This window comes from Balaenoptera musculus, chromosome 9 (assembly GCF_009873245.2).
Source record: "Balaenoptera musculus isolate JJ_BM4_2016_0621 chromosome 9, mBalMus1.pri.v3, whole genome shotgun sequence".
NCBI lineage: Eukaryota > Metazoa > Chordata > Mammalia > Artiodactyla > Balaenopteridae > Balaenoptera > Balaenoptera musculus.
The window spans coordinates 85165700-85191358 of record NC_045793.1 but is presented as its reverse complement, the minus strand read 5'-3'; the positions used below and the strand labels follow the sequence as shown (position 1 = coordinate 85191358).

The following is a 25659-nucleotide window of genomic DNA, read 5'->3' as shown; positions in this document are numbered from 1 at the left end:
ACCTACATACAGAGGCAGTGATAAGAACGCAATGGTGTGAAGGGAAATGAGAGAAGATGAGAGCAGGAAAAGGGGGATAGACCCAGCAAGATGGCAAAAGCCTGTGAACCTGAGAGAGGAAATCTTCAGTGAGAAACTCGCAGGGCAGCTATGACTCAGGGATTTTAAGAACAAGAATAGCTAAATTTAAATTTTATATTGTATACTGGAAGAAGTTGCACTGTAAATTTTTATTATTTCTCCCAACCATCAAAGTGTGACTTCTAGGCAAAGAGCAGGTAAAAATATGTTGGAAACAATACAGGTTTTCAGTAATGTGATTTGTTTAAAAACAATATTTCAAAAATAATAATTTGCCTGTATGCAAAAAAGTAACCAGTTAGAAAATATAATGGAAAAGAAAAACATTAGATAGGGGCACAAGAATTAAATACCAAGGAATACACTTTACAAGAAACTTTCAGAAACTATATGGATAAAACTTTAAAACTCTGTCAAGGAACAACAAAAGAAAAGGCTTGAATAAATAGATTAAAATGCCTTTTTAATAGAGGTGATAGTCAAAATGAAAATTCTTTTGACTTAAACTATGAAAACAACATTTAGAAATTTATGAAGTGACTGATAGCTCACCAAGAAGAGCACACACGCAGAAACTGCAATGGCTGGGGGCAAAATCTAGCATGTTAAAGATGAGGCGACTAAAATAGTATATACATATCAATGGAAGAGTGTAGGACCAAGAAACTAGTGTTCAGTATACTATTGATACATTGGGAAATGTATCCTAATATGTATGATAATTTAGTACATGATAAAGGTGACATTTCAAATTAGTGGTAAAAAATGGACTCTTTTAAAAATGTTTTGGGATAACTAGCAAGCCTTTCTGAAGGCTTTGAAGACGGAAAGAGGAAAGAAAGAAGGAAGAAATTCAAGGCAATTATGAAAAGCTTCTTTACTATACAGTCAAATTGCCAAAAGTCAATGCACAGAATAATCAATTTGCCAAAGTTAAAATTTTTTAATTTTAAAATTTACAACAATATGTATGATTTGGGACTTTTCAATCAATTGGATAGTTAACAAATTTTTTTTTTTCTTGGCAGCATTTTAAGAAATGTCCAGTTGTGCTTCATCAACTTGCATCTGCAGCAGAAGGAATTAGAACACAGTGAGAGAAGATGCTGCCAGGGACCAGGAAACAGTCAGTGAACAAAACAGCCCAGAATGATGATACCAGTGATCTGGTGAGTATGGGGCAGAGATAAGAGGAGTTTGAAGGGCACATTTTCAGAATATTACTCACAGCTTCTGAAAAAATGAAATATTTTTAGATTCTAAATGTATCAACTTAAATTTTGCAGAAATCTATAAAAGCTGATAAAGCTTACCTCTTCACATTGTTGTGTTCTATAAATAGTTAAAATTTAGGAAGTAAATATTACAGTTTTTTTATTTGACATATTGATCATTTGATGAAATGGTTTTCAATGAATTGGCTTTTGGTGAATTGGTTAAATAAAGTGTGCTATATTATAGAATAATGCAATACAGTTTAAAAGAACAAAGTAGATCACATCGTGTGATATATGTTATTTATTAAGTAAAAGCCACATTGAACAAAATGATACATTTCTTCAGGTATGAAGAGTTAGGATGTATTTTCAAATAGTAATAATAATAATAATAATAATAATAATAATCAGGTTGTCCCTGGCAGAGGGGAGAGATTTTAGCCCCAGGTCTTAAAAGTAAAACTTGTTAATTTATTACTCAGATAATTAAAGATGAATTAATTTTCTATGTATATACAATAAGAAATTTAATTTATATTTTGCCTTCTTTTGGGGTTTTGGCTAACATCCCCATGTTGAGGATAATGACTGATAAGGTTCCAAATATCCTACAGCAGGATGTTAGAAAACAGGGGTTAAAAATACATAGCATAGGGCTTCCCTGGTGGCGCAGTGGTTGAGAATCTGCCTGCTAATGCAGGGGACACGGGTTCGAGCCCTGGTCTGGGAAGATCCCACATGCCATGGAGCAGCTGGGCCCGTGAGCCACAACTACTGAGCCTGCGCGTCTGGAGCCTGTGCCCCGCGATGGGAGGGGCCGCGATAGGAAAGGCCCGCGCACCGCGATGAAGAGCGGTCCCCGCACCGCGATGAAGAGTGGCCCCCACTTGCCTCAACTAGAGAAAGCCCTCGCATGAACCGAAGACCCAACACAGCCAAAAATAAAATAAAATAAAAATACATAGCATAGCAAGGCTTGTGGCCTTTGGCCCATACCCAGTACAGGCTATACAGAGTTGAAAAAATCAAGAAACATTTAACAGGGCAATGTCTATAAATAAATTTTTTTTGTCCAAAACGGGAGTGCTGTGCACTCTCCCTTCCCACTCTAGGGAATGAGCAAAGCCTTCCCCTATACATAAATTAAGACAAGTGTGGGGACTCTTTGGAACATTCTGCTGCCTTGGGAGTATGATGACCCAGAGAGTTCTTGAGAGAATGTGACCAGTGTCTCCTGGATTTGGGGAAACACTTATTCCTTCGATTGAGTGAAGAACCTATAAAAGTTTCCCTGGGAGGCTACTGTGATTGGCAGGATAATGCTCCCTTCTCCAAAAGATGCTTACGTCCTAAACCCTGGAAATTTACATGACAAAAGGGAATTTACAGATATGTTTAAGGATCTTGAATGGGGAGATTATCCTGGAGAAATAACAAGGATCCTTATAATAGAGAGACAGGAGTGTCAGAGTGAGAGAAGGAGATGTGACAGTGGAAGCAGAGGTTGGAGTGATGTGCTTTGAAGATGGAGGAAGGGGCCACAGGACAAGAAACGCAGACAGTCTCTAGAAGCTGGAAAAGGCAAGGAAATGGATTATTCACTAGAGCCTCCAGGAGGAATGCAGCCCTGTTAACACCTTGATTTTAGTCCTATAAGATATACTTTGAATTTCTGACTTCCAGAGCTGCATGATAATGCATTTATGTTGTTTACTCAAAAAAAAAAAGAAGTGTGGCAATTTGTTACAGCAGCAATAGGAACTAATGCAAATACTGCCTTCAAGTGACAATCATGGTGTTAAGAAAGCCATGTATGTGTCCTGCCATACCTCCTCCCTTGTGATCTGAGCAAGGGAGGGGCAGAAACAGAAGCAGGGCAGAAGATTGAACAACAACAGCAATAACAACAACAAAGGAAAACAAGAACAAAACAAACAGAAGAAAGTGTTATGGTCTTGTTACCAAACTCAAGTTTGGCTACTCAGTACTCAAGAGACAAGTGTTGGTTGGAAAGGAAAGGTCACTTTATTCAGGAGGCCAGCAACCTGGGGAGAAAGCAGACTCTTGTCCAAAATCCAACTCCCAAAATTCTGCTCAACCATGAAAGTTTTTAAAGGGAGAATCATTTGGGAGGGGGTCAGAGTCTTTGTTATCATCTACTGGGTGCAGACTTTTTTCTGATTGGTTGGTGGTGAGGTAACAGGGTGGCATTTGAAGTATCTTAGACTCAGCCTGAAGTTACCATCCTCTGCCTGGGTGAGGGCCTTAGTTCCTACAGAAGAGCTCAAAGATATTCCTTGAGGAGGAACCAGGACACTGCTTTATTGCTGCACTATTGTTTCCTGACTGCTCCTCCTTTGTTTCTGCCTTCCTTCCCTTCCCTGATTAGCAACTGTTTGAATCTGCCCTTTGGAACTCAGGGAAGGTCAGGGAGGCTGAATGAAGCCTAGTTCCTACAAACAAGAAAAGGGGGATGCGGAAAGGATTTGTACCTGGGAGAGCCCCACAGGGTCCTGCTTGGTATCAGTCTGAATGTTTGTATTCCCACCACAAATTCATATGTTAAAACCTAATCCCCAGTGTGGTGGTATTTGGAGGTTGGGCCTTTGGGAGGCAATAAGGTCATAAATGGGATTAGTGCCCTTATAAAAGAGGCCCCAGAAAGGTCCCTTGCTCCTTCTACTGTGGGAGGATACAACAAGAAGTCTGCAACCAGAAGAGGTTCCTCAACTGACCATGCTGGCACTTTGATCTTGGACTTCCAGCCTCTTGGACTGTGAAAAATAAATTTCTATTGTTTATAAGCTACCTAGTCTATGATACTTTTGTTATAGCAGCCCAAACTGAGAGGAAAGAAAAGGAAAAAAAAGAGAAGAGAAGAAAAGAGACACACCCATCTCCCCACTGCAGGTTCTCTAGTCTATATCAGTCTTGATGTTACTGAACTCAGGTTCAGCTGCTTGCCACTCAAAAGATGATAATCAAGAGGAAAGTGTCAGTCAAAAGGAAAGATGCTTTAATCAGAAAAGCTGGCAATCTGGAGAGAAGGTGGACTCATGTTCTGAGACCAACTCCAAAGATTCTGCTCAGCCATGACAGTTTTTAAAGTGTAAGAAAGGGGGAGGTGTTGAGAATCTCAGTGAATCACTGGGGCAGAAGGTTGGGTTCTGCATCATTCTCCATCGTGTGCAAACTGGCTGACTCTCTCTTCAGATGTTATCTTGCCTGCAGATCTGCCTGCAGGATTGCTAAGGAGGTTGTTGGGGCTAGAGAGCTAGTTATTCTTTAACTACTTAATTCTTTATTTTTTTTATCTAGGAAAAGAATCAACAGGTTAAGCAAGGCATGGTATGCATTCAGGAGAGCAAATGTCAGGAGTTAGTTTAAATTGCCTAGTGATCTAATTCCTATAATTAGGCTCTTTCAAGTTTAGAGGGGGACAGAAATGGGCAAACAGGAAAGGGGCAAAAGAGCTGCTTTCATTGAGTTGAGGAAAAGCAGAGAATTTTGGTTGCTGTAATGTCTGGGTCCATTCAATATAATATTATACACACACACACACACATAACACATGTATATGTGTGTGTGTGTGTGTGTGTATATATATATATATATAATATATATATATATATATATATATATATATATATATATATATAGTTTGCTGGAGAATGAATTAGGAGGTAAGGGATAAAAGATTTTCACATTTTACTTCATAGAAGTAATTGTTTTAAAATTAGTTTAAATGTATGTTTTATTTTTAAATTACAGTATTTAAAGAATTATCTGTTTAGATCTAGATGTAGATATTGGTGACATGAAAGAAAAACTGCTTTGTTTTCCATTTTAATCACCATGGGACAGAGAAACTCACATGTCTATATGAGGTGAGATATGACAGAGATCAATAATTCAGTATAAGCAGGAAATGAGCAATTCAGTTTTTAAAAAAAATATATAGCATTACTAATATTCCCTGGTAATATTGATCTGGGTATGAATGAGGGTGATGTGTTTCCCACAACTAAGGGAAGAGTAATTTGAGTCATTTTTATTAAGATATCCTGGGACAGGATGATCACAAAAACTGGAGAACTTGTTTGAATTTGAGTTCAAATTCCAAATGGAAATTTGTGTGTGTGTGTTTAAATTTATTTCACTCTCTTCATGTGACATTCCTTTAGACTTCAGGATGTTCCAGATGTCCACAGATCATTCAACTATCTAAATGCTTAAATTATGTCCTAGAAACTACCAGAGAATAAGGCTGTTTAGAATAAATCTTTAATCCTGTGGTTAACAGTAATTGTGAAAGGAAGAGACATAGGAGGTCTGCACAGGCTGAGCATATGAAGGAAACTTCAGCAGAGAGAGAGGAATAGTATGAGCTAAGACCTAAGGGTGAAATGATACAGCTGAAAGTGTGGTTTGTGCTTAGTATAAGGTGAAGAGAGCAGGTCAGCTGACTCCTGAATGACATCACCCTCCCCCCACCCCACCTCCCCACTCACCAGCATAAATGTCCTCTTCCAGATAAGTCACTGAATGGAGAGAACAAAGACTTTTTATCCATCTTTGTCGTTCACATTCACATTCACATTCATAGCCTTCACACTTGGTTTGTTTGCTTTCACAGAACAAGAATTCCTCTTGCTTGAAAAATCTTAAATTCCTAAAGCTGGGACACTCCTATCTCCTCACAATATTAATCTTCTATAAACCATTATTTGTGGTCACAGTCTTGTTTCCTTGTTTCCTGGCTATTATAGAGAGACTGAAATTTCAATAATCCTTTTGTAAGAATTGCTTCATCATGCTTGAGTTGAATTGGCTCCTTGGGAGGCTTAGCTCAATGAGTATATGCTGAGGCGAAATGTGTTTCTTCTGCGGTGTGTCGGGTATCTGCAAGCTAAGGAACAGAAGACCTTCAGGGAATGTGGGTTTCTGAAAGCGGGGTGAGAGGATTTGTGCATGAAGACATTGGGCTGCCATCCATCATGTGGGTGGGTGAGATTCCTCTTTATTTTATTATAAAATATAGCAACAGTAAATATAGAACAAGTTGTCTTCTTCCAAAATGAGGTTATTGCTGTGGTTTTCCCCCAAGTTTTATGTCGTTTGAAGGACTTGCTTGACTTCCTTCTTTTGTAGCTGCTTTGTGCCATAGAATCTCCATTTCAACACCAGTATTAGAATCTCCGCCACTTAGAGGTATTTCATTTTCACAATTTATTTGTATGTCTATCAAAAATAATGGACTAAATTGCTCAGCAGTTAATTTGTATTAATTTTGAAGAATGCGTTTCAGTTTTCAATGATGTTAATAAAGACTTTAGTTTGAGGGGAGAATATTCTATCAAACACAAATGCTTTTCAATCTTTTGCCAATACAGTAATCTTTTGCAAAAGAACAGAAAGCATTTTGAAAGAGCCCCAGTGTCTAAAATCTTTTTAATTGAAATTCTCTTAAGTGTAACACTTAGTTTAATGGGGTACTATATGGCAACTTTGCTCCAAGAAAATGGCCATTCCTAAATATCATGACATTAAAGCATGAAATAAAGAATGTTCTATGACAACTTTACAATATATTGAGTACATCTATTGAGGTAATGATAGCTAGGTATTTTGTACTAATGGATTCATTATATTGATGCATGGTATGGTGAAACATAGATTCCACCTTTCCTTTTGCTCAGTTTTAGAAAATACAACTATGGTAATTACAAAAGGATACATTGAAATAAAAGTTGTTGAGATGTTGTGTACTTCCTATGGCAATATTTTCGTTCAAATAAACTCAAATGTTTCATTGAAATTCAATATGAGAATAGATGTTTTGTAATTGTAAATATGAGAAAATCAGAATTCAAATTCTGGCTTTTCCTCATGAATTTTCGGACTCTCAATTTTTTTCACTGACCCAAATGAAGATTACAGTACCTATCCCTCTGTGTTACTGTGAAAATTAAATAAGTATTGTAAGGACTTAGTATAGTGTTTAGTATTGAGTCAGTTAAGAGGTGGTGATTGTCATTCGTATTATTATCATGATTATTATTAACAGTCCAATGTGTGCAGACATTCCTGTAGACTTTTTGTATGTTATTTTTCATTTGAAGTTTGTTCTTGTAACTATTAGTTATTTCTACATAGTTATTGTTTCTGACTTGTGCAGAGAGGCAAACCGTATGCCAAATTGGAGGGACAAAATTGGTTAACTCAGAATTGGACACATTAAGGCCCAAGAGCCAATTAAATTATTTAGTTGGATAACTAAAGATATCTAGTGGGGAACTAGATATACCTAAGTAAGCCCAAATACATAAGTGGTCTGGACTGGACTTTTGAATTTGAAAGGGGCCAGTACTGATCCTTGCTGATTGTCATCACCCAGAGGTAGCTCAGCTGCATATCTTAAGCGTTTTGTTGCCCAACTTATAACTGATGCTCAGTAAATGTTTATTCCTTGTACTTTGTTATGACCTCTTCTCTTCCCATGATGAGGTACGAGGTATGACCGAGAAGCCAGGCAAACAGAACTTCTGTAGTATCAGATTAGTGAGCCTGCACTTTTTAAATCCCACTTTACACTGAAGTTTGCCTTAATCAAGGTTTTTGAGGCCTAGGCCATAGCTGATATGCACAAGCATTCATGAGTCCAAATATGCATTAGCGAATTCACTTTTTTTGTGTGTGGTTATAAAAGTCATAAACACTTTTAACAAATAACTTTGAATCTAAAAGGTAAAAAATTGGGATGAATATTATTAAAAATGAAATTATAAACTGTATGATGTAAAGAGAACAAAATCAATTCCAATTAATTCTATCAGTGAAATTGGATTGATACAATTTTTTATATCATACCTTATGGTTTTAATCTTGATAACATTTATAACTGCTAGGATTTTGCAGAGAAAAGCCTCTTCAGAGCTGACTGTCTCATCCTGCTAAATTCTTCAGTCACAGCCACAGTTCCTTTCTTTGTGCACATTGCAATAGTAGAATATGACATCTTAGATATTCAGTAAAACCTGCAAAATTTCAACTTTGCAAAGCAGTCTGGGACACCTGCATATCACAGTGATATGAAAGCATGACTCCCCAACTCTAATTGCATTTTAATATAAGAAAGTGTTAGTGAATTAAATATGCTTAAATTTTAGGAACTAATCAACCAACATTATTTTAAAGCACATATGCTATGCCTTCTACATTTCTAAGAATGTTGATAAATAAGACGAATCCTTACTCTGAAGAAACTGACAAGAAGGTTGAGAAAGCAAAGTGAATTATTTATTTATATATATTTTTTATTTTTGGCTGTGTTGAGTCTTCGTTTCTGTGCGAGGGCTTTCTCCAGTTGTGGCAAGCGGGGGCCACTCTTCACCGCGGTGCGCGGGCCTCTTCATTATCGCGGCTTCTCTTGTTGCAGAGCACAGGCTCCAGACGCGCAGGCTCAGTAGTTGTGGCTCACGGGCCTAGTTGCTCCGTGGCATCTGGGATCTTCCCAGACCAGGGCTCAAACCCGTGTACCCTGCATTGGCAGGCAGATTCTCAACCACTGCGCCACCAGGGAAGCCCAAGCAAAGTGAATTAAATAGAGAATTGTTCACAACAAAATATGTGATATTAGGTAGGGAAGTTAAGCATGTTTGGAATTACTAGACAGGGACAAATTTTGATGGGAATGTTTTAGCTTGTTATTTTGGGTTGAAGTGAGAATAGAGAACATTAGGAAAGTGAAAGGTTAACTTTTCCTCTTTTAGGTATTTGTGCTATAAAAACAAAGGAACCAGAATGAAGAGTCTTGTGGTAAGGAGGTGGTCTGTGAAGACTCTGCTAACAGATTGATTATAACAATGCCCTTTGAGACATATAATAGCGTTATGTTAAATGATTTAATAAACTAGAAGATGTGACAGTAATTTATATTTTTGTCACATGTTGATACTAGTCATTTTTCTTTCCCGGAGAGTCAGCTTGAAGTTGAGTTTGGATACGTGACAGACACTATGCTAGGTGTTGAGGACACGAGAAAGGAATAAGAAATAGACCCTTTTCTCAAAGAATTCCTTTCCAGTGCCATTTTCTTATTTTGGGCACCGTCATCTTTCATTTGGACTTCCAGACTAACTTCCCTAGTCTCTCTCCCCATTCAATCAATCATCCACAAGCTGTCAAGAATAGTTTTCTAAATTACAAATCTAATTGAGTTACTGTTCTGCTTAAAATTCTTCAGTGATTTCCCATTGCATATTGGATAAAATAGAAGTCCTTTAAACTGACAAGAAGTTTCTTAACAGCTTGATATTTTTTCTTGGCCATGGATTACTTACTGTTTCCCAAATATACCTTATTTTTTCATGACTCTGGGTCAAAGAGAGTGTCTTAAATATATTTCGCTGTAATATAATTTTTTTTTTAATAAATTGGACTCACCTCCTCATTTATTCTCTCTTTTTTGGAGATGATGCGTAAGTCGAGGCATCATACTTTCAGGTTTCACACTGTGGTGATTGGTAGTGTGGATGTCAGAGTGATGTATGTGATGGTGTAGGGACTTGCCTGTCAAGCTGAGCAAGTAGTTTGCCAGTAATGTGGAGTTGATGAAGCTTGGATTTTTATCCTACTACATTTGTTTCTAGTAATTAACTTAGAAGAGTGTTTCAAGGCTGTAGTATCAATTGAACCAATGTTAGAATGGAGGTGGAGGAACGATTTAGGAGCATATTGCAATAATACAGACATAAGTGACTATATCCTGTATTGGGATGGCCTTATTAAAAAACTAAAGACAATAAAGCTTATGATCATTTATCTGGGGATCTAAATATAGGAAGTATGCAAATAATAAAATATTCATAATATTTTACTATAACTAACCATAAGAGTTTTAAAAAAAAATATAGTAATAAGTGATTTGTCAGTTACATGGTGTGATTTGACAGCTTCTCCAAAAAACAAAAAGTTGGTCCAAGCTGCCAGAGTTGACTGATCCATACAGTATAGATGGGAGGGCCAAAACAAGATAAACAGATTTTAAAAATGCCTCTCTCAGATTATTTCTTGTTGTGAAAAATCTAATAAATTTAATGGAACAAATTTATTTACTACTGAGTAGGAGATATTTTAGTATCTCTATTCTATAAGAAACTGAAAAAAGATTTAAAAAGAAAAGACATCTAAAGAACATTGTATTTACGCAAATGTTATTTTATTAATTAATAGTCAAAGCACTGTGACAGACCATGAAAATAAATATTTGTGTTTTATTATTCTGGTGTAGTTTCTTTTACCAATAGCTGGGATGACTACATAAAATAAAAGTAGAAAAATGGAAATATTTTCCTGTAATTGTCAAAGAGTGTGGCTTCATAATAGTTAAATTAAAAACTGTAAAGAGGATTAAATAAGATTCAATACAATAAGTATCAGGCAGTTTTCACTTTTCTAGGATAGTATCATATTATAGTTATTTGCAGCTTTAAATTTTCAGGGAAGTCAATCACTTTATGTTCCTAAACTTCCAGTCTCCTCTTTCCCTGGTTTTTCAGTATTTTTCAAATACATAGTCCTGTACTCAATTTAGGAATAAGTCCTTTGGTTTATATTTGTGAGTCTCTGGGAGCCAGTAACTTGGCCTTGTGGTCCTGTGTTTATGACATAGAAGCATCAGGTGAGGAAAGAAGTTGATAGGACAGGAAAAAAAATTGAGAGTAAAGGGTAAAGATGTGAAGAAATGGTAGCTATGAGGAACTATTTGGTGAAGAAATATTTCGTACATGAAATGTCAAGGGAATTATGACATTATATTTACCTGTGGATAGCTTTGAGATATCCCTTGAGATACTTTTTTTTAAAGTAACCTGTACTCCCTTGGAAAAATGTCCTATTATTATATTATGGCGTCTTGGTACCACATCATATAAATGAAGAACAGACCAAGTGGAATGAACTTTTCTAGGAAATGACTCAGTACTCTATCAATCTTTATGAATAAAGTGCCCATTATTTGAATGGATAGCAATGCTGAACCTGACCTTGTTATCACAAATTTGTTATACTGCCAGCCACTCTGTAGATCACAAGCTCAGGGTCATCAAATGAAGGTTTATGTTCTTAGACTAGAGAGTTGTGTAGCCATACTATTTATCATGAAGATCCATTTATTTTTTAACTTTCAAAAAAATAAAATAATAATCTGCAAATCTGATTTTTCCTCTCATGCAACCCATCTCCCATCCAAGTACTAACCTGGCCTGAACCTACTTAGCTTCCGTGATCAGACATGAATGGATGAGATTGGGTGTGTTCAGGGTGGTATGGCTATAGACTCATGCAACCTGTCTCAAAAGAATAAAAAGAGCTGTATTAATAGAGATTTGTCATTATTAAGAATTCATGTGAAATTATTGTTCTAATGAAACATATAAATTCTGTTTAATTTAACTTACATTTATATTTTAATGCAGGGAAGACAGTGGCTTACCTGCAACCATATCCTCTTCTATTAGATGAGTCTTTTATTAGATACTATGTAAAACAATTTTTTTAACATCTTTATTGTAGTATTTCTTTACAATGGTGTGTTAGTTTCTGCTGTATAACAAAGTGAATCAGTAATACGTATACATATATCCCGATATCCCCTCCTTCTTGCGTCTCCCTCCCACCCTCCCTATCCCACCCCTCTAGGTGGTCACAAAGCACTGAGCTGATCTCCCTGTGCTATGCAGCTGCTTCCCACTAGCTATCTATTTTACATTTGGTAGTGTACATATGTCCATGCCACTCTCTCACTTCGTCCCAGTTACCCTTCCCCCTCCCCATGTCCTCAAGTCCATTCTCTACATCTGCGTCTTTATTCCTGTCCTAACCCTAGGTTCTTCAAAACCCCTTTTTTAAAAAACTTTTTCTTTTAAATTCCATATGTATGTGTTAACATACGGTATTTGTATTTCACTTTCTGACTTACTTCACTCTGTGTGACAGACTCTAGATCCATCCATCTCACTACAGATAACTCAGTTTCGTTTCTTTTTATGGCTGAGTAATATTCCATTGTATATATGTGCAACATCTTTATCCATTCATCTCTTGATGGACACTTAGGTTGCTTCCATGTCCTGGCTATTGTAAATAGTGCTGCAATGAACATTGTGGTACATGACTTTTTTTGAATTATGGTTTTCTCAGGGTATATGCCCAGTAGTGGGAGTGCTGGGTCATATGGTAGTTCTATTTTTAGCTTTTTAAGGAACTTCCATACTGTTCTCCATAGTGGCTGTTAACAATTTACATTCCCACCAACAGTGCATGAGGGTCCACTTTTCTCCACACCCTCTCCAGCATTTATTGTTTGTAGATTTTTTGATGATGGCCATTATGACCGATGTGAGGTGATACCTCATTGTAGTTTTGACTTGCATTTTTCTAATGATTAGTGATGTTGAGCATTCTTTAATGTGTTGTTGGCAATCTGTATACCTTCTTTGGAGAAATGTCTATTTCGGTCTTCTGCCAATTTTTGGATTGGGTTGTTTGTTTTTTTGATATTGAGCTGCAAGAGCTGCTTGTATATTTTGGAGATTAATCTTTTGTCAGTTGCTTCATTTGTAAATATTTTCTCCCATTCTGAGGGTTGTCTTTTCGTCTTGTTTATGGTTTTCTTTGCTGTGCAAAAGCTTTTAAGTTTCAGTAGGTCCCATTTGTTTACTTTTGTTTCTATTTCCATTTCTCTGGGACGTGGGTCAAAAAGGATATTGCTGTGATTTATGTCATAGAGTGTTCCGCCTATGTTTTCTTCTAAGAGTTTTATAGTGTCTGGCCTTACATTTAGGTCTTTAATCCATTTAGAGTTTATTTTTGTGTATGGTGTTAGGGAGTGTTCTAATTTCATTCTTTTACATGTAGCTGTCCAGTTTTCACAGCGCCACTTATTGAAGAGGCTGTCTTTCCTCCATTGTATATTCTTGCCTCCTTTATCAAAGATAAGGTGACCATATGTGCATGGGTTTATCTCTGGGCTTTCTATCCTGTTTCATTGAACTATATTTCTGTTTTTGTGCCAGTACCATACTGTCTTGATTACTGTAGCTTTGTAGTATAGTCTGAAGTCAGGGAGCCTGATTCCTCCAGCTCAGTTTTTCTTTCTCAAGATTGCTTTGGCTATTCGGGGTCTTTTGTGTCTCCATACAAATTGCAAAATTTTTTGTTCTAGTTCTGTGAAAAATGCCATTGGTAGTTTGATAGGGATTTCACTGAATCTGTAGATTGCTTTGCATAGTATAGTCGTTTTCACAATGTTGATTCTTCCAGTCCAAGAACATGGTATATCTCTCCATCTGTTTCTATCATCTTTAATTTCTTTCATCAGTGTCTTATAGTTTTCTGCATACAGGTCTTTTGTCTCCTAAGGTAGGTGTATTCCTAGGTATTTTATTTTTTTTGTTATAGTGGTAAATGGGAGTGTTTCCTTAATTTCTCTTTCAGATTTTTCATCATTAGTGTAGAGGCATGCAAGAGATTTCTGTGCATTAATTTTGTATCCTGCTAGTTTACCAAATTCACTGATTAGCTCTAGTAGTTTTCTGGTAGCATCTTTAGGATTCTCTATGTATAGTATCATGTCATCTCCAAACAGTGACAGTTTTCCTTCTTCTCTTCTGGTCTCGATTCCTTTTATTTCTTTTTCTTCTCTGATTGCTGGGGCTAAAACTTCCAAAACTATGTTGAATAATAGCGGTGAGAGTGGGCAACCTTGTCTTGTTCCAGATCTTAGTGGAAATGGTTTCAGTTTTTCACCATTGAAAACGATGTTTGCTGTGGGTTTGTCATATATGGCCTTTATTATGTTGAGGTAAGTTCCCTCTATGGCCACTTTCTGGAGGCTTTTTATCATAAATCAGTGTTGAATTTTGTCGAAAGCTTTTTCTGCATCTATTGAGATGATCATATGGTTTTTGTCCTTCAGTTTGTTAATATGGTGTATCACATTGATTGATTTGTGTATATTGAAGAATCCTGCATTCCTGGGATAAACCCCACTTGCTCATGGTGTATGATCCTTTTAATGTGCTGCTGGATTCTGTTTGCTAGTATTTTGATGAGGATTTTTGCATCTATGTTCCTCAGTGATATTGGCCTGTAGTTTTATTTCTTTGTGACACCTTTGTTTGGTTTTTGTGTCAGGGTGGTGGTTGCCTTGTAGAATGAATTTGGGAGTGTTCCTCCCTCTGCTATATTTTGGAAGAGTTTGAGAAGGATAGGCGTTAGCTCTTCTCTAAATGTTTGATAGAATTTGCCTGTGAAGCCATCTGGTCCTGGGCTTTTGTTTGTTGGAAGATTTTTAATCACAGCCTCAATTCGGTGCTTGTGATTGTCTGTTTATATTTTCTATTTCTTCCTGGTTCAGTCTCGGAAGGTTGTGCTTTTGTAAGAATTTGTCCATTTCTTCCGGGTTGTCCATTTTATTGGCATATAGTTGCTTGTAGTAATCTCTCATGATCCTTTGTATTTCTGCTGTGTCAGTTGTTACTTCTCCTTTTTCATTTCTAATTCTATTGATTTGAGTCTTCTTCCTTTTTTTCTTGATGAGTCTGGCTAATGGTTTATCAATTTTGTTTTATCTTCTCAAAGAACCAGCTTTTATTTTTATTGATCTTTGCTATTGTTTCCTTCATTTATTTTTAATTTTTTCTGATCTGATCTTTATGATTTCTATCCTTCTGCTAACTTTAGGTTGCCTTTTGTTCTTCTTTCTCTAATTGCTTAAGGTGTAAGTTAGGTTGTTTATTTGAGATTTTTCTTGTTTCTTGAGGTAGGATTTTATTGCTATAAACTTCCCTCTTAGAACTGCTTTTGCTGCATCCCATAGGTTTTGGGCCGTCGTGTTTTCATTGTCATTTGTTTCTAGGTGTTTTTTGATTTCCTCTTTGATTTCTTCAGTGATCTCTTGGGTATTTAGTAGCGTGTTGTTTAACCTTCATGTGTTTGTATTTTTTACAGATTTTTTTCCTGTAATTGATATCTAGTCTCATAGAGTTGTGGTCAGAAAAGATACTTGACACAGTGTCAATTTTCTTAAATTTACCAAGGCTTGATTTGTGACCCAGGATATGATCTATCTTGGAGATTATTCCATGAGCACTTGAGAAGAAAGTGTATTCTGTTTTTTTTTGGATGGAATGTCCTGTAAATATCAATTAAGTCCATCTTGTTTAATGTGTCATTTAACGTATGTTACCTTATTTATTTTCATGTTGGTTGATCTGTCCATTGGTGAAAGTGGGGTGTTAAAGTCCCCTACAATTATTGTGCTACTGTCGATTTCCCCCTTTATGGCTGTTAACATTTACCTTATGTATTGAGGTGCTCTTATGTTGGGTGCATAAATATTTATAATTGTTATATCTTCTTGGATTGATTTCTTGATCATTATGTAGTGTACTGCTTTGTCTCTTGTAATAGTCTTTATTTTAAAGTCTATTTTGTCTGATATGAAAATTGCTACTCCAGCTTTCTTTTAACTTCCATTTGCATGGAATATCTTTTTCCATCCCCTCACTTTCAGTCTGTATGTGTCCCTAGGTCTGAAGTGGGTCTCTTGAAGACAGCATATATACAGGTCTTGTTTTTGTATCCATTCAGCCAGTCTATGTCTTTTGGTGGGAGCCTTCAATCCATTTACGTTTAAGGTAATTATCAATATGTATGTTCCTATTACCATTTTCTTAATTGTTTTGGGTTTGTTTTTGTAGGTCTTTTCCTTGTCTTATGTTTCTTGCCTAGAGAAGTTCCTTTAACATTTGTTGTAAAGCTGGTTTGGTGGTGCTGAATTCTCTTAGCTTTTGCTTGTCTGTACAGGTTTTAATTTCTCCGTCGAATCTGAATGAGATCCTTGCTGTGTAGAGTAATCTTGGTTGTAGGTTTTTCCTTTTCATCACTTTAAATATGTCCCGCCACTCCCTTCTGGCTTGCAGAGTTTCTGCTGAACGAACAGCTGTTAACCTTATGGGGATTCCCTTGTATATTATTTGTTGCTTTTCCCTTGCTGCTTTTAATAATTTTTCTTTGAATTTAATTTTTGATAGTTTGATTAATATGTGTCTTGGCCTGTTTCTCCTTGGATTTATCCTGTATGGAACTCTCTGCTTCCTGGACTTGATTGACTATTTCCTTACCCATATTAGGGAAATTTTCAACTATAATCTCTTCAAATATTTTCTCAGACCCTTTCTTTTTCTCTTCTTCTTCTGGGACCCCTATAATTTGAATGTTGGTGCATTTCATATTGTCCCAGAGGTCTCTGAGATTGTCCTCAATTCTTTCATTCTTTTTTCTTTATTCTGCTCTGCTGTGGTTATTTCCACTATTTATCTTCCTGGTCACTTATCCATTCTTCTGCCTCAGTTATTCTGCTATTTATTCCTTCTAGAGATTTTTAAATTTCATTTATTGTGTTGTTCATCATTGTTTGTTTGCTCTGTACTTCTTCTAGGTCCTTTTTAACCATTTCTTTTATTTTCTCCATTCTATTTCCAAAATTTTGGATCATCTTCACTATCATTACTCTGAATTCTTTTTCAGGTAGTCTGCCTATTTCCTCTTCATTTGTTTGGTCTGGTGGGTTTTTCCCTTGCTTCTTCATCTGCCGTGTGTTTCTCTCTCTTCTCATTTTGGTTAACTTACTGTGTTTGGTGTCTCCTTTTCACAGACTGCAGGTTCGTAGTTCCCGTTGTTTTTGGTGTCTGCCCCCAGTGGGTAAGGTTGGTTCACTGGGTTGTGTAGGCTTCCTAGTGGATGGGACTGGTGCCTGTGTTTTGGTGGATGAGGCTGGATCTTGTCTTTCTGGGAGCAGGACCATGTCTGGTGGTGTGTTTTGGGGTGTCTGTGACCTTATTATGATTTGAGGTAGCCTCTCTGCTAATGGGTGGGATTGTTTTCCTGTCTTGCTAGTTGTTTGGCATGGTTGTGCAGCACTGGAGCTTGCTGGTCATTGAGTGGACCTGGGTATTAGCGTTGAGACAGAGATCTGTGGGAGAGCTCTCGCCGATTCATATTATGTGGGGCTGGGTGGTCTTTGTTGGTCCAATGTCGTGAACTCAGCTCTCCCACTTCAGAGGCTCAGGCCTGACACCCGGCTGGAGCACCAAGACCCTGTCAGCCACATGGCCAGGTACGTGGGGAGTTTCTTGCCTTTTGGGAAGTCTGAGGTCTTCTGCCAGCATTCAGTAGGTGTTCTGTAGGAGTGGTTCCACATGTAGATGTATTTTTGATGTATTTTGGGGGAGGAAGGTGATCTCCACATCTACCTCCACAGTACCTCTGCCACCTTGAAGGTACTTCAAACAGTTCTTAATTAATGCTTACTCTGTGCTGCTCTGTGCAAAAATTAACTATAATAATGGGATTCTGTTTTATGATGTAAGTGAGGATTGATTTCTATTTCAAATACTCAGCTTTTAGTCACAGGTGAAGAGATGGCATACAGTAGATTTCACTGCTTACCAAGAATCAATAAGCTGGCCAGCCATAAGATGCTTTTGTATTAACATTTTGTTTTTATCAAATGTTTGGCAGACTTGGAGTGAATTTCTATTTTCTGCTTTGGGGGTAACTCACTGCTTATGGGGGTATGGAATTTTAAATTGGTATTTTGAATTCTATTATAGTATTCAGTTAATAACATAAATGCCCTGTTTAATGTTCTGGAGGTTTACAATAAAATTTTACATTATCTTTATCAGAACATCTATAAATAGAGAGAAGGAAGAAAAATCGATTATATGTGTAAGAAAATGTAAAACTTAAGTGTGTATGGGAAGGATTTCTAGATGCATTAATAATACCCTTTCTTCCCTTCTTCTACAAGAATAGAAATTTTAGCTAGACAGGTAGACATCAAGCTGAAGATTACTTTCTTAGACACCCTCATAATTAGGTGTGGCCATCGGACTTGTTTTTGGCCAATGAGATGTGAAAGGAAGCAATATTTGCTATTTTAGAATTATGAGCCTGAGAGAAAAGGGGCATGCTCTTCCTTCTCTTTCCCTATTGCCAGTCTGTTGGAATATGGACCTGATGGTGGGAGTTGGAATAGCCATCTCAGAACATGAGATAGAACCTGCGTAAGGAAGATGGCAAAGCAGCGAACTAGCAGGAGCTGGAATTATCTGATGTCATGGAGCAAATTGCTTCCATTTGGGCTGTTTTCAAGAGAGTTATATATTTACATCTTGCTTGAACCACTGTTATTTTTTCCTCATTTATAGCAGTCACACCACACTCTAAATAATACAACATCTAAATCATTTTGAGAAAATACCCAAATTTGCCGTTGATGAAAGGAAAAGTTTTAGAGTCAAAATTAACCAAAGAAATTGTCTGGCTTGAATGTAATGAAAATCAACACCATGCAACAGAACTTTCTGTGATGATGGAAATATTCTCCAGTATCCAATTTGGTAGCTACTAGTCACATGTAGATAATTGAGTATTCGACGTATGGGTAATTTTATTAAGAACTTGAATTTTTAATTTTAGTAAATTTTAGTTAATTTAAATTTAGGTAATCACACATGGTTAGTGGCTAAGTTATTGGACTGCGTAGTTATAATAATATATTTATTTGCTATTTTGTCTGGTGATACAACCCATATATTATGCCTCTTATCTTCCTTAATTAGAGGAATGGTGCTGTTAAAAACATGTCAGAGAAAATGCCTTAAAAATGTACACTTACCAGGTGAATTACTGTAAGACTATATATATATATTTTTACTTTTCTGTAATTATTTATTAAATCTTAATAAAATTGTAAAATGGATAAAGTGTAGTATTTATTCTGTTGGCTCCTGAAAAGTAAAAGAAACAATTAATTTAAAAAATTGGTATACTTTAAAATCTTTTTATAATTCTCATATACTTTCATGTATTTATTTTTGAATTATAATTAACATACAATATTATATTAGTTTCAGGTATACAACAAGCTTACATTTACTTAATTTATATGTCTCAATAACTATTCAACTAAAGTTTTTAGTGTTCAAATTGTCATGTGCGTCTATTGAACTACAAAGTAGATGATTGCTTCTTACATCTGCTGCTTGTGTAGCCATGCATCAAACTGACTCCCATATCTTATTTTTCCAGGAAGATGGTGCAGAGATGGTGGGCAAGCTTACGCTCTTTACTCCTGGCTAGGGCTTCCGTCCAGAAACTCTCTCTGCTTTGTTACCATGGCTACTTAGGCTGGCAAATGAACTTGTTTAAAGAGTCCCCTTTTCGCCCCTTTCCATTAAAATGAAGTAAACAGCCAAGCTGAAGTACATAATTCCAAATATCTTTTTCCTTTGTGTCCCCAAATAGTTCCAACTGGCTTTTTTGGGGTCCCAAGGAATCAAACAGAAGACACTGTTCTTAATAAGAGAAAAAGTCTTATAAATTCTAAATTCCTCTCTTAAAAATTTCTACCCTGATGTCCCAGAGGATAAGGATGAGAAAGGGTTCTACCTGGTCCATGTTATATCTGTACTTTTGATTCTCGATACAGCAAGGGTCACTTCTTGAAGAAGACAGCGGCAATAGGAAGTATAGGTGCCAGGCCAAAGACAAGGTTGCTGAATGATACCCATAGAGAAACATCTTAGAATAAAGAATTTTAAAAGTTCTTCAATTATACTCACTTAAAGCCTGATTTTAATTTTACCCTTTTAAAATAATGGAATTCAAATCTTTCCTTCAGTATCATTATTAAGATTTCTTTGAAAACATTAACTTGAACTAAAATGGAGGGTGCATTTCAAAATAAATTTCCAAAATCTAAAATACCAAACCCCTTTTCAAGTAATTTTCCATTTTTAAACATGCTTCTGATACACAGGAGAAGAGTCTTGGTGTTATTTCTTAATTTCACATCAGTAAGATTATTTTATTGGGAGAAATAGGTTGAAGGAAGAGAAGGGGCATTCACTGAGTTCCTAAGTTCTGTCAAACCCTGTGTTTGGCCATTTATAGTTTTTATCTCTGTTCATACATGTGATTCTGTGACATATTATTTTTTCCTAGTGCGTAGGTGAAGAAACTGATACTAATCTTATGTGGTGGAAAAAAATAATTTAATCCCATATTTCTCTTCTTAAGTTTGTGGTATTTATATTGTATAATTATGGCTTATCTTTATATTAATTCTCCTTTTGAATGACTTTTTTTTTTAACCTGTTCTCCTTTTTATTTGTCTACTGAAATCATTCTTACCCAAGTGCTTATACTTTTGGCACAGATGATTCCAAAAGTCTCCTAACTGTATTTACTGCCTCCATACCCTGTTGATTAACCTTTTTAACGCTAACCGTTTATATTGCAAAATGTAATACCCATAGAGGTAAGTGTACAGAAAAAATGTGAACCTTGATTTATCACAAAGAAAAGACTCATGTAACCAACACCCAGGTCTAGAAATAGGACACTGCTACCCCCACACCCCCAAAAACCCTACCTTTTAGTCACTCTCCTACCTTGCACAAAAGGTAAACACTTCCACGCTTTTCTTGATAGTTTAACCACCTAAGCATAAATCCATAAACACTGTACTTCAAATTATTTTTGAACTTAGTATGATTTGAATAAAATACATATATTTTTCCCTGCACTTCTGTACTCAACATTATGATGTAAGATTTGTCTGTTGTTGCATAGCTGTGGTAATCCATTATTTTTTTTAAATTAATTAATTAATTTATTTGTGGCTGCATTGGGTCTTCGTTGCTGTGTATGGGCTTTCTCTAGTTGCGGCGAGCGGGGACTAATCTTCGTTGTGGTGCATGGGCTTCTCATTGTGGTGGCTTCTCGTTGCAGAGCACGGGCTCTAGATATGCAGGCTTCAGTAGTTGTGGCTCATGGGCTCTAGAGTGCAGGCTTAGTAGTTGTGGCACAATGGGCTTAGTTGCTCTGCGGTATGTGGGATCTTCCCGGACCGGGGTTTGAACCCATGTCCCCTGCATGGGCAGGTGGATTCTTAACCACTGCACCACCAGAGAAGTCCCCTGTAGTAGTCCATTATATGTATATACCAAAATATATGAATCCATTCTACCGTTAATGGATAATTCGGTTGTTTTTCATTCACACCTTTAAAAACGCTACTGTGGACACACTTGTAAATGTCTTATGGTGCATAACACATGCAGTTCTGTTTGGTATATACCTGGGAATTGGATTTTTAGGTCATTTGACATTTATATGACAAACTGTGAAAAGTACTGCCATACCGTTTCCCAAACCATGCAAATTTGTTCCTCCTCCACTCTCTTTTGTAGTCAGTACTTTAGCCATTTTGGTAACTATGTAGTGATATTTCATTTTAGGTTTAACTTACATTCCTTCATTACTAACTAGAATGAGCATCTTTTTTCATGTTTGTTGGCCATTTGGTTATCCTCTTTTTGGATTGCTTGCTAAGGTCCTGTGGTCATTTTTTTTTCTATCATGGCCTTTTCCTCATTTATTCATAGACTTAAAGAAGTTCTGGGTATGACTTTGTTGTAATTAATATGTGCTACAAATTTACTGACCTAGTCCAGTACTTGTCTATTAATGGTGTTTTGATGAACAGAAATTCTTAATTTTACATATTTTCCTTTATAATTAGTGCATCTCATATCTTATTTAAGAAGTCTGACCATAAGTTAACAAAGAGAACCTTCTTTCTATATTATCTTCTAGTCATTTTGTTGTTTGCCAATCATAGTTATGTCAAAAATCCACCTAGATATTATTTTTTGTACATATGACATAAGATAACATTTAAATTTTACTTTTTCTTTCCCATGTGGCTATCCAATGAAACTTAGCACCTGTTATTAAAAAGGTGCTGCCCTTTCTTTGTTGCTCTGCAGTGTCACCTTTGTTGAAACTCAGTGTTCATAATATGCCTAGGTCTAGAGTCTGTTCTAGTTATTGTTGGTTTGTCTATTTTTTAAATTGAGATATAATTGATATATAACACTGTATTAGTCTTAAGTGTCCAACATAATGATTTGATATATGTTTATATTGCAAAATGATTACCACAATAAGTTTAGTTAATATCCATCACCACACATAGTTACAATTATTTTTCTTGTAATAAGAATTTTAAAATCTAATCTCTTAGCAAGTTTCAAATGTACAACACAGTATTATTAACTGTAGTTACCACACTGTACATTGCATCCCCAGGATTTTTTGTCTATTCTTAAACTTCTCCCTTACTTACTATAGACATATGTCTTGCTATCATAGCACAAGACCTCCCACTGCTCTTATTCTTGACTATCCTTGGTCTTATGAATTTTTATATAAATCTAGAAAGAACTTGTCACTTTCCACAGAATCCTGTATTTTCCATGGGATTCTATGAATCTGCAGATTAATAAAGGGAGAACTGACATTTTTTTCATTAATGAATCTTCCAATCCATGAAATTATTGTAGCCTTCCTTTAGGAGCACTCCCTTTAACATGTCTCAATAATGCTTTATAGTTTTCTTCCTCATTTTCTTGCACATTTTTGGTTAGGTTTATTCCTAGGTATTGGATTTTATGGTTTTTGTAAAAGATACTTTATTTAAAATTTCATTTCCTAATTCTTTTAGCTAGTATATAGAAATGCAGGTTTTTAACATTGAGTTTATATTTAGCAATCTTGCTAGATTGCTCTATTAGTTTAATAACTTATCTGCAGATACTTTTAGATTTTCTTCTTAAATAGCAGTATAACCTATAACCATTAGTTTCTCCAATCGTTACATTTCATTTTTTTCCCTACCTTTTATCATTGTTTAGGTACAAAGTTGCATAAAGAGATGATAAGAGTATCCATCTTTTGTTCCTATCATCAGAGACAAAACTTTAAACATATCACCAACATGTATGATGATTTTTATGATGTTTATTTTATTGAATTATCCTTTTTAGATTAAAAAAATCACCTTCTGTAACTATTTGCCAAAAGTTGTTTTATCAAGAATGAATAGTGACTTTTACTAAATTTATTTTTATTTTGCATCAGTTCAGATGGCCACACTGTTAATGTAATAATTGCACTGATATTCAAATCCTAAATCAATCTTGTATTTTTCTATTTTCATACTGTTCTCAACTAAATTTGATATCAATGTCAGTATTTGCTATCCTAAAGCAAATACTTTGCTGCTATCCATGTCAGTATTTGCTTGTGCAGAGTGGTGATCTTTCTTTTTCTCTCATTTGGAAGATGTTGTGTATGATTAGAATTATTTCCTTCTTAAAAGTTTTCATAATTCATTGATGATGTTATTAAGTTTTAGCATTTCATTTTCTAAGGAAAAGCATTGTATTTTCTTTTTAATTTTTGCTTTTTGTTTTTTTGGCTACACTGTGTGCCTTGTAGGATCTCAGTTCCCCCACCAAAGATTGAGACCCGACCATGGCAGTGAAAGCCCAGAACCCTAACCACTAGCCACCAGGGAGCTCCCTGTATTTTCTTTAAATTTACATTATTATTCATGTTTTCCTTTTTTGTTGTTGTTTGCCAGTTCACAAGTTTTTTATTTTTTCTTCTGGATTATAGAGGTCAGGGTATAGGCAATGGATGAAATTGATGAGGAACGTACTAGTATTTGCAATGATATGAGTAATGTTCTTTTTGATATTGAATGGTGAATTTTACATATAGAAAACATTTTTGTACACCAAAATATAACATATTTTAGAAATTTTAAAAAAGCATGTGGTGAATCAATATCTATCAATCAAATTAGAGGAAAATACTACTCATGCTTTCTTTTTTTTGTCCTTCCTCACTTAGATGTATTTAACATAAAAATTCCACTTGCTGACATTTTAAGTTACTGTACTGAGATTTTTTTGAGAGTACATCTCCTTTCCTTGTACTTTCTTATTTTGTCTGGTTCTGCCTGAAATGAACTGCTGGAATTTAGATTGATGGCAAATGTGCTTCACTCTACCAAGGCAGAAGCTATCAGTCTTCATTATATCAAATAACCCCTACTGTCCTGTCATCTGTCTTTTCCAAGTGGACATCAGTTACCCAAGTCACAGATATACTGTAAGGTCATTGATAATGTTTGTCATCAATTTGATTTATGGTTTTAAATAGATGGAGTGTACCTTGAAAACTAAGCATTGATTTAAATAAATCAGATCTGCCTGTGAACTTATAAAAATATAGCGAAGATCTACACATTAATTTCTGTGTGACTGGGCCATTACAATGCTGTCTAGATGTACTATTCCTCTAAATTAAATGACTCAGCTCACACTCCTCAGCTTCCTGAATTCATTTTCAAAGATACTTCATTTTTTGTTCAAATACCTAAAAATGGAAGCGTCTATCTGCTTGAGTTAAACTTAATATTTAAACAGATTCAGCTTGAGTAATATCCACATGCAACTAAAGGTTTAACTCTTTAATCAGTCCAGATTTACAAGTAGAATTTTGGTGAGATACTGTGTTTATGCAAAATCATTTTCTTCTGTATTAAAAAAATGATCAGTTCAGTTCAGGGTGTTCAGTAGCAAGGAAAACTGAGCAGTTTATGTTAGCTTAATGAAGGTTCAAATCCAGATAGAAATATGAAGAATTCCCTCAATGAAATGGTGGAAAATATGCCATATCTTAACTCTAGAAGGGCACCAAAGTTTGAATGAATTATTTGAGCTTGAATAGAGTTATAATGCAAAGATAAGGATCACAATAGTCTTAGAGATTTCTCCTTATAATTATATCTATATATTGCATTCCTTTTTTATTATAATGAAATATTTTAAGCACACTAAAAATAGTGTGCCCAAGTGCCCACCTTCTAGCTTAAGAAATAATACTACAAATATAATTAAAACCTCCTTTATACAATTTCTCAATTCCATTCTCCTATCTCCTTTACTTCCTGGAGGTACCCACTATCCCAAATTTAAAGTTTATCATTCCTGTGAATATTTTGGATTTTTATCAAGTATGTTTGCACCCCAAATTATATAATTTTGTTTTGTATGTTTTAAAATTTTACATAAAAGTATCGTTCTGTAGTTAAATTGTATCAGTGTATTTTTGGGTTTTATTTATGTTGATGCAGTTTTCCCTACTTCATTAATTTCACTCTGTATCCATTATTCTCTTGATAAATAGCTAAGTATTTCACTTTCTCATTACAAAAACTCAGCAATATATATGCTTGTACATGTGTCCTTGATCTTAAAAAGTTGAAATACAAAGGAATAGAGTGAAATGGCAAGGGAGAAGAGAATAAAAGAGAATATTCAAAGGTATCACACATGTAAGGATATTGTTTCATGAAAATGTTTTTTCCTCT

The 25659-nt window shown here is 35.6% G+C and overlaps 1 long non-coding RNA gene across 1 annotated transcript in view; it reads left to right on the top strand.

The window, feature by feature from the left end:
* LOC118901100 overlaps positions 1–25659 on the top strand; it is a 214003-nt gene that overhangs the window by 115041 nt on the left and 73303 nt on the right. The window contains exon 2 of the long non-coding RNA XR_005021292.1: positions 1110–1250. This is a non-coding gene — a long non-coding RNA (uncharacterized LOC118901100). The remainder of the gene's footprint in view (positions 1–1109; positions 1251–25659) is intronic.